Source organism: Zonotrichia albicollis, chromosome 1 (genome assembly GCF_047830755.1).
Source record: "Zonotrichia albicollis isolate bZonAlb1 chromosome 1, bZonAlb1.hap1, whole genome shotgun sequence".
Taxonomy (NCBI): Eukaryota; Metazoa; Chordata; class Aves; order Passeriformes; family Passerellidae; genus Zonotrichia; species Zonotrichia albicollis.
The window spans coordinates 18,557,370-18,565,358 of record NC_133819.1 but is presented as its reverse complement, the minus strand read 5'-3'; the positions used below and the strand labels follow the sequence as shown (position 1 = coordinate 18,565,358).

At 44.9% G+C, this 7,989-nt stretch overlaps 1 non-coding gene across 1 annotated transcript; it reads right to left on the bottom strand.

Annotated features, from left to right (window-relative positions):
* Positions 1-1,354: 1,354 nt before the first annotated feature.
* TRNAN-GUU (transfer RNA asparagine (anticodon GUU)) lies at positions 1,355-1,428 on the bottom strand. The gene has a single exon. It is a non-coding gene; the product is annotated as a tRNA-Asn (tRNA).
* Between the last annotated feature and the right edge of the window lie 6,561 nt (positions 1,429-7,989).

Sequence of the window (7,989 nt, the reverse complement as noted above, 5' to 3'; positions counted from 1 at the left end):
AAAAAAATTACCATCACATCAACGATTTAAGGTTTACGACTTTCAAAAGATTTTTCGGTGTTTCTAAATACATGTCTTTGCTCTGCTATCTTGGCTAGCGAGGGCCGTATCTTGTCATCGATGGTAAATCAATGGCACAGCCTGACCTTTAAGAGGGTTATATCCCTTATTCAAACCAGGCGGGTTGGACAGAAAGATCTGTGAAATACAGCTTCGCTGGGGAAGGGGCATTTTTAATACGGATCCTGTTTTCTCTAAACTGTAAATAGATCCTCTCAGAGCTGGCAGAGGTCGGGCTGGAAGGCAGCCGGATTTCACGCGACCAGAGCGCTCGCTGGAATCGCCTCTCGGGCTCGGATACGGCGAAGGTGCCAACTTCTAATTGACACGTTTAGGCGAAGCTCCCGGAGTAATTGCTTTTAACATTCATTTATGCAAAGCGGCTCGGCGCGGGCAGGGCGAGCCCGGAGCGGCCGCGCCGCCTGCCAGCAGGGAACGGGCCTGGAGCGCGACCCGCCCGGGCGGGGAGGGAGCGCGGGCACGGCGCTGTCCCGCTCCTGCCCGCCGGGCGCCGGAGGCGGCGGGAGCCCCGCAGCCGGCTCTGCCACCGGGCTCCGGTGTCCCGGCTCGCTTCACCCGGCTGTGCAGGCTCCCTTCACCGCGGAGAGACGGGGCCGCTGGTGTGCGCGCTAATAACGCGCCGCGGAGCGCCGGCCGCAGGGACCCTCGGCAGTGATGGCAATAATCCTCCTCGCAAGCCGCGTTTGTCCCCGAGGCTCGGCTCCCACCCGGGCTGTCCCCCGGCGATCGCTCGAGTGCTGGGAGCGCCGCGAGCGTCTCCCGGAGCAAACCCCAATGGCTCGGCAGCATCGCTCGTTATCCCGGAGCAGCTCGAAGAGTGTATTTTCCTTCGCACCTCCAGCCGCGGAGCAGGGAGTGCAGAAAATCCCGGGCGCTCGGGTCCCCTCAGCCTCAGGACAGAGCCCGCCGCTGCAGCCGACGGCGCTCGGGGGCCGCTCCAGCAAGCGCAGCGCCGCATGCACGGAGACAGGAGCAGGTCCCGGGCGTCCCGCAAGCCTCGCCACACCGGCGGGGCACCGGGCAGGGGCACCGTGGGCTGGGCACGGCCGGGCAGCCCCGCAGGAGCTGGGGCGCCGTGGGCAGGGCACGGCCGCTCGGCGCTCGCTCGGGGCGGGCCCCGCCGCAGCTGAGGCCGCCGCGCTGCGCTCCCCGCCGCGGGCCCCCTGCCCGGCACCACGCGGCGCCGCCGGCCCTGGTCGCGCACCCTCCCCCGGCGCACACGCACAAAACGACGGCCGGCGGAGGGGGCGGTGCCGAGCCCAAAAGGGGAACCCGTCCCTGGGTGGGCTCGAACCACCAACCTTTCGGTTAACAGCCGAACGCGCTAACCGATTGCGCCACAGAGACTCCGCTGATGGCGCCCTCACCCTGCTCACCAAGTGCTTCAATGCCGCCCCGCCGCGTCCCCGCCGCCTCCTTGCCCTCACTCCGGCCACCGGCGGCCACCGCGCACCCACGGAGCCCGGGATCCTGAACCGCGAGCCTCGCGACACGCCAAAACCCACTGAGGAAACAGCGAAAACAGCGGCTTTCCCCCCCCTACCCAATGAGAAACCCTCATTCTCAAAATCATTGTTGGCAGCAATGCTCTTTATTTTAGGGAATAAATTAATGAATCAGACTTAAAACTGCTTCTTCTGGGATGCTGCAAACTCATGAGTTACTTATGCACACCAAAATATAATTTCCAAATATGATGGCAAAATTGATATTAATATATTTAGAAGGTAGTTTCAAGTGACTGCAGGGAACAGTTAGATTCTCAAAAGTAGGCAGCAGTCCTCTGCATGTGTAGGTTAAGTGTATTTACAGTTCTAAGTACTGGAAACAGTTGTGAAGAAAAGCTAACATTCCTATTTATTATTTAACCAAAATCTTCTTCCCAGAGTACCTTACAGTAAATCTATACCTACAGCTCTGCAACTACAAAGTTTCACATCTGAACCTGAGCAATTGTTTCCCCTTTGCTTTCACAGACTGAGACTCTTTGAATCTCTTTGAACTCTTACAATATTATTGGCCTCATGTTGCCCCTATGTCTCCCTGAAGCTCTGCCTGATGGCTCATTTGCCCATTAAAAGTCCTCGGAGTTGAGCAGGCACATGGCACTCACAGCACCAGCACAGGCACTGGCTGCTTTCCAGGCAGTGCTGGTCATCTCCTGGTGTCCACCATCCATGACCAAGAAGTCCCAGCTCACTCCTGAAACCATAAACTCCCATATTTTGCACAATGCTGCTCATCAATACTGTTTGATTTCATTCCTCATCCCACTGAGTAACTTCATACTGATCACAGCTCAACCTTCCCAGTTTTTCCAATACTTTGAAAAGATCTACATAAATGCCAGCAGTATCTCAGGATGGCTCCATTTTCTTTTGTTGTGTATTTTTGGTACCTTACTGACTGACACATTTTAAAACCTGGAAGAGAAATACAAGCTATGCAAGTCCTGAAGAGTAATTGAAATAATTATTTTGAAGGTTGCTTTTTGGGACACCATGCCTGCTGCTGCATACTCTCCTACCCAGATATCTGCTATCCTCAGGGTCAGAAGAACCAGTTCACAGGCTTGACCACTTCTGTCTGCTCTGTGTAGGAGGACAAGCAAATGGCCCTGTGATTTTATGCACAAGCCATTGAGTATTTAGTGGAACAACCAAGATTTCAGTCTGACTAAAGGCCTAACCCATAGATCCACAGACCTGTAGACTGGGTGTGGATTTTAGGCCCTGAAATGTTTTACTTTATGCATGTGAATATGCACATGAGTTTTAAGGAATGTAGGCTATTTTCAAACTCTCTGTCTAGAAGCCAGATCTACAAAGGATCTTTGCTATGCTGATATTGAACACCAGCTCTAAATCTGAGCTGTCTCACTTGGTATAAACATCCAGGGCTGCCTACTCAATGCACTGCTACAGTGAGAGGAGTGCTGGAGCTGAGGCTGCACAGTCACTTGGCACCTTTCTTCTCAGCAGTCTTCCTCCCCGAATCTCAGAATCTCTCATTTAAAGTCTTTCAAGGTAAAAAGAAAATAAAAAAGAACATACACAGCTGTGAGTATTACCCCTTAAAGCATGAAACCTACAGATCAGCAAAAGATCCAAACATGGATGGCTTGGCTGGCGGTGGAAGCACTAACCGGTGAGACATGGTACCAGAGGGCAACATTATCCATCCCTGCTCTGCAAATGGAAAATATGCTTTATCTACTATTGGGACAAGGTGTCTGACTGTATCTTAGTAAAAAGGAAGAGCCCAAGTACTGTTTAAGGCATTCAGAAACCAGAAAGGGCTCACTTCAGAGTAATCCCCCTTCCTATCAGGGTTTTGTTCTTTATTTCTGGACAGCTCTGTTCCTTGATGTGCTGTTTCTTGTGGATTATACTGGGAGGTACTTTAGTTCTTTGCAATATCTCATGTATATAATTTAAATACTATTATTGCATTCACTGCCTATGATTCATATTATGGTTTAGAATTTTATAAAAACATAAATTTATAGCAATATATTGCATTTTAATATATTAAAATAGCATACTATATAATGTGAAGTAATTTATGTTTTATATAATAACTTTGGGTTTTATTCCTAAATCTGTGTGCTTAAATGTTCATTGCTATGACATCTATGACCTTCTTCAGATATAATCTTTGGTTCTTAAATGTCAGAGAAAGTTACTGCAGGACAGAGGGTGAAACTGGTACTGTTTACAAGGTTTATAAATAAACCATATATTTATCTGCTGTTCAGAAAGAATAAATCTGGGTTTTCACCCAGAACAATTCCTACAATCAATTCCACAGGATATAGCAGAAACAAAAGAATCTTTCCATTTTTATCACAGAATTATTCTATTTCTATAATCTCTACATGAGAAAGGACCATTTTCCCCCAACAAGCACATGCCCCTACTTTATTTATTATCCTGTGCCAGTTTTGGTCAGCTATTTGTCAGTTCTCAAGTTACAACTCTGCCCAAACTACAAAAATTCATAGTCACAAAAAAATTGTGTAACAGCTACTCAGTTTCTGCCCAAATGCATTTCTAATTCCTTACTTTGTAACAGAAATCTCTAGGTTACCATAGAAAGATTTCTGGTGTTTTCCTCAGAAACATACGATTCTAATCCTTACAAGAACTGGGACATTAAGATAAATGGACAGATAATGCAATTCAACATTGCTATTAGAGTTATTATGGGCAGAGAATAAGATTTCCATGACAAAAGATTTTTCTTTATGGAGCTGCAAGCACCAAACCATGGAAAACATTATTCCTGAAGAAGGATTCAAAAGGTTGGAAGAAGCAGATATTGACAATTTTTCTTGACCAGTTGCAAGACTTCTGTTCTTTTATTCTTCCAATAAAATGCATTTGTATGAGTTTTGTTTGTTTTTTTTTCCAGTTGTTTGTATACACATGTGCTGCTTTCCAGATACAAAGATGGCTTATATTTCTTACAGACTTTGTCAGCTAAACAGTTCTATTATTGGGTCTGTTAATAAAATCAGAGAAGAGTTACAACTGAGAGGACATCCCTCCAAATATGATCAACTTACCCTAGAAGCAAAGAACAAGAACAAACAATACTATTTTACTGAGCTATCTAGTTCACTTAGCCCTGGCTTCTCTTCTGATACAGGTCCCACAAAAGATGATGACTAGGTGAGAAAATCCAGAAATCTTGGGTTATTGTCAACTGCAGACTGTTGGGTAAACTAAGTCAGCCATACTCCCAACCTCCGTGTTTACCAAAAGGAAACGGCACGGGCTGCCTGGCTCTAGATCACAACATATGTATTACAGCATTATGTTCAAGAGAGACAAAAAGCTGTTTCAGTGTGACTTGTCACAAAATTAGAATAGCCATTGTTATTATCAGTAATTTGAAATACAGTCTGCAATTGAGGAAAAAAGCCACCAAAACCCAAAAGCCCACAACAATGACAAAAATTAACAAAACAAAACCAAACCCCAAACCAAACAGAGAGGGCTGCATTCAGAATTGATCTTCAGATCTCAACTGACATACAATAAGGGGGATTTTATTTTGCCATTCCCTGAAACCTATCTGCTCTGACTGACAGCTGAAAAGAGGGCAATCATTGCGGCAGTCAGTTCAATAGTTTACATACATACACACACAAACATAACCAAAACAAAACAAAACAAAACAAAAAAAGGCAACCCCCCCCCCCCATATACAATATAAAGTGAAAAGAAGAAAATTTTACTGGCATAAAAAATGGTAAGAGTAATAATGATGCTTCCCACACAGCACTCATTTAGCTCAAGCACTTCTTATTATCATGGTAAGAAAGGGAGAACTTTCCTGTCTTTGCACGTTTTTTGAACTGCTCATACTAGGAATGCCTAAGAGTTCTTAAAATAATAGTGAATATTGTGAAAGTAAGAATGAGTCTTATGCAACTGAACTTTAATGTTGTCTCTACATAACACACATGAAAGCACAGGAATTTCCAGCCAGTGTTTTCAGAAGCACCAACCTGTTTTACCATTTCCTGAAGTCCAGAACTCACATTTAAGTTCTCAGCATAGGCCTCAGTTCAGGAAAGCATCTGTATTCAGAGTAATATGAAAGCACATGTTTCCTTCAAGTAAATAAGATTACTAGCATGGTATAAAAGTGCTTTCCTAAACAGGTTAAATTTCAGGGAGAAAAATAAGGGACAAATTTTAGAGTAGACCCAAACCCATCATTTGTTTAGAAGTAAGAGCACAAATTTTGTATCCTTGCCATGCTGAGGAAAACACATCTCCCTGATCGTCTCAGCAGTTCTAAGTTATCTTGCAGGTCATCACACAAGTCAGGTTTACATCTGCTGGAGTGCTACAGTTCAGCCAGAATGTCTGAAGGAAAGGCAGAGGGAAAGGAATACATGGGTAAGCTTTGTGGACCCAGTCCAGATATTTCCAAACAGGAATCCAACATGTTTGGCCAGGCTGCAGGCTTAAGAAACCTGTGCTGACTGGTTGTGTTGGCAACACCACTTTTCAAAGAGTAAATAATAAACCAAATTCCTGTATCAGTGCTCTTTTCAAGATGCATTTACAGGCTCAAAGTGTTCTTGCATTGACTTCTAGAAGAGGTCTGTGTGACAGATGGCACAGAAGGTTCAAAGAACCAGGGAAAGGCAAATATATTTCAGTTTCTGCAGCTGCATTTATTTTCAGCTAGCAAAATATCAACAAAGGTTTCTAATCCTGTAACTATTGCCAAAAGGGAGGGAGGCTATGATACCTCATCCTGAAACCAAACTTGTATTCCTATGGTTCTTGTTATCTCCAGAAGAATTCTAACTCTCTCAAACACCTCTGATGCAAGGAAGTTTCTTCCATTGCTGTCCCCTAGCTGTCCCTTGCAATGTGAGCAACATCCTGTAGGACCTCAGGATACCAAACCTGTGGTGCTCTGAACCTGCAGTAACTAAACCTCCTTCTTGAAGTTGCAGTAAGAATGGCATACAAGAGATTTGTCTTGCTCCTTATAAATACTATGGGACAGATACTCAGAATATTCTAAATAATTCACAGCAGAGAGGAACAAAAGGATACATCTCTCTGTATACATTATAACAAATCCCTTTTCTTTATATGGTCTCAGACATGGGCAAGTTTCACAATAATGTGGCCTCTAAAACAAAAACCAAAACTTCAAGTAGACATTAGCCTCCTTCAACTCAGTAGGAGAGAGAAAAACTGAGGTTTATACTTACATTGGTTGCAATAATGGACAATGTAGTTCTACTGTTCTGTGATAGTTTATCATCACTTAGCATGGACAGGAATTCAGGGGTGCTGGAATATTTAAAGAATATTTTTTTAAAACACCAAATCAATCACCTTTAAGCCCTCAAATTAAATATACCTGTTGTAATCCCAAGTCCTGGAAAGTATGAGGAAGAGGAAGATTGGAGTAGGGAGAGTAAAGAAGAAAAGAGACAGATTAGGGAGAAACAAAAGAGGACAATGTGGACTGTGAGAAAAATGAAAGAATAAACAAATCAGAAAAAGAAAGTAAGTCTGAATTAGATAATTATTGAGTCAGGCCATATTCCTGCTGCTTTCAGAGATTTTGGAATATCTGGTGGAAAGGAACCACTATGTTTTTGCAGCTTCAATAGCTTGCAAGGCTATTGAAGGCAAAAGGAGAAGACAGAGGGAACTGAGCTGTCTCCTGTTGCTCCTGTCCTAAAGGATGCTATAATCTCCACTACAGCACAGGAAGAGAGAAGGCACTTGGAGAGTTACTCACAGCCTCCTGTCCCCTCCTCCTCTTCTTGGCCCCCAGTTTCTCAGATCTTTCTATTAAACTTTAATAGTGGGGACCCCCTCACTCAGGGAAGCACTGCAGTCATTCATTAGTGTCCACCTAGGGAGCAAATAACTCTTTAGCTGCACTGTAGGTGTCCGGCTTGCTTTGTGCCTGGAGGGGGATTTGTAATCGAAACAGGGAAGTGCAGGAGCAAAGGGAAAAACTGGGCAGTAATAACCCATGGACTCTCCTTTCATTCAGGTAACACACAAGACACATGTTAATGATTTCAGCTCGAGTACCAGGCAGAGGAGTAACTGTACAGTGACCAGGCAGAAACCACCTGCATGTGCCAGCATCCCTCCTAAGCAGGGGCTTTCTGGAGAAGGGACAGCAAGAACTGACTTGCTGGGTTTGCAGGGAGTTGCTTTGTTGTGTATTTTACTGCTCTGCCTTTGCAAAGTCCCTTTTCAGCTCTCACCCAAATGGATTGACAAGCTAAGATTTTTCTCAGGTCTGGTATTTTAGCTTGTCTGCACAGGGTTCCTGTAACTGGATTAGGAGAACCCCTGAAACTCCAGACAGAATGCACTGGGATTTCAGCAGCTCTGCTGTCTGATGGGA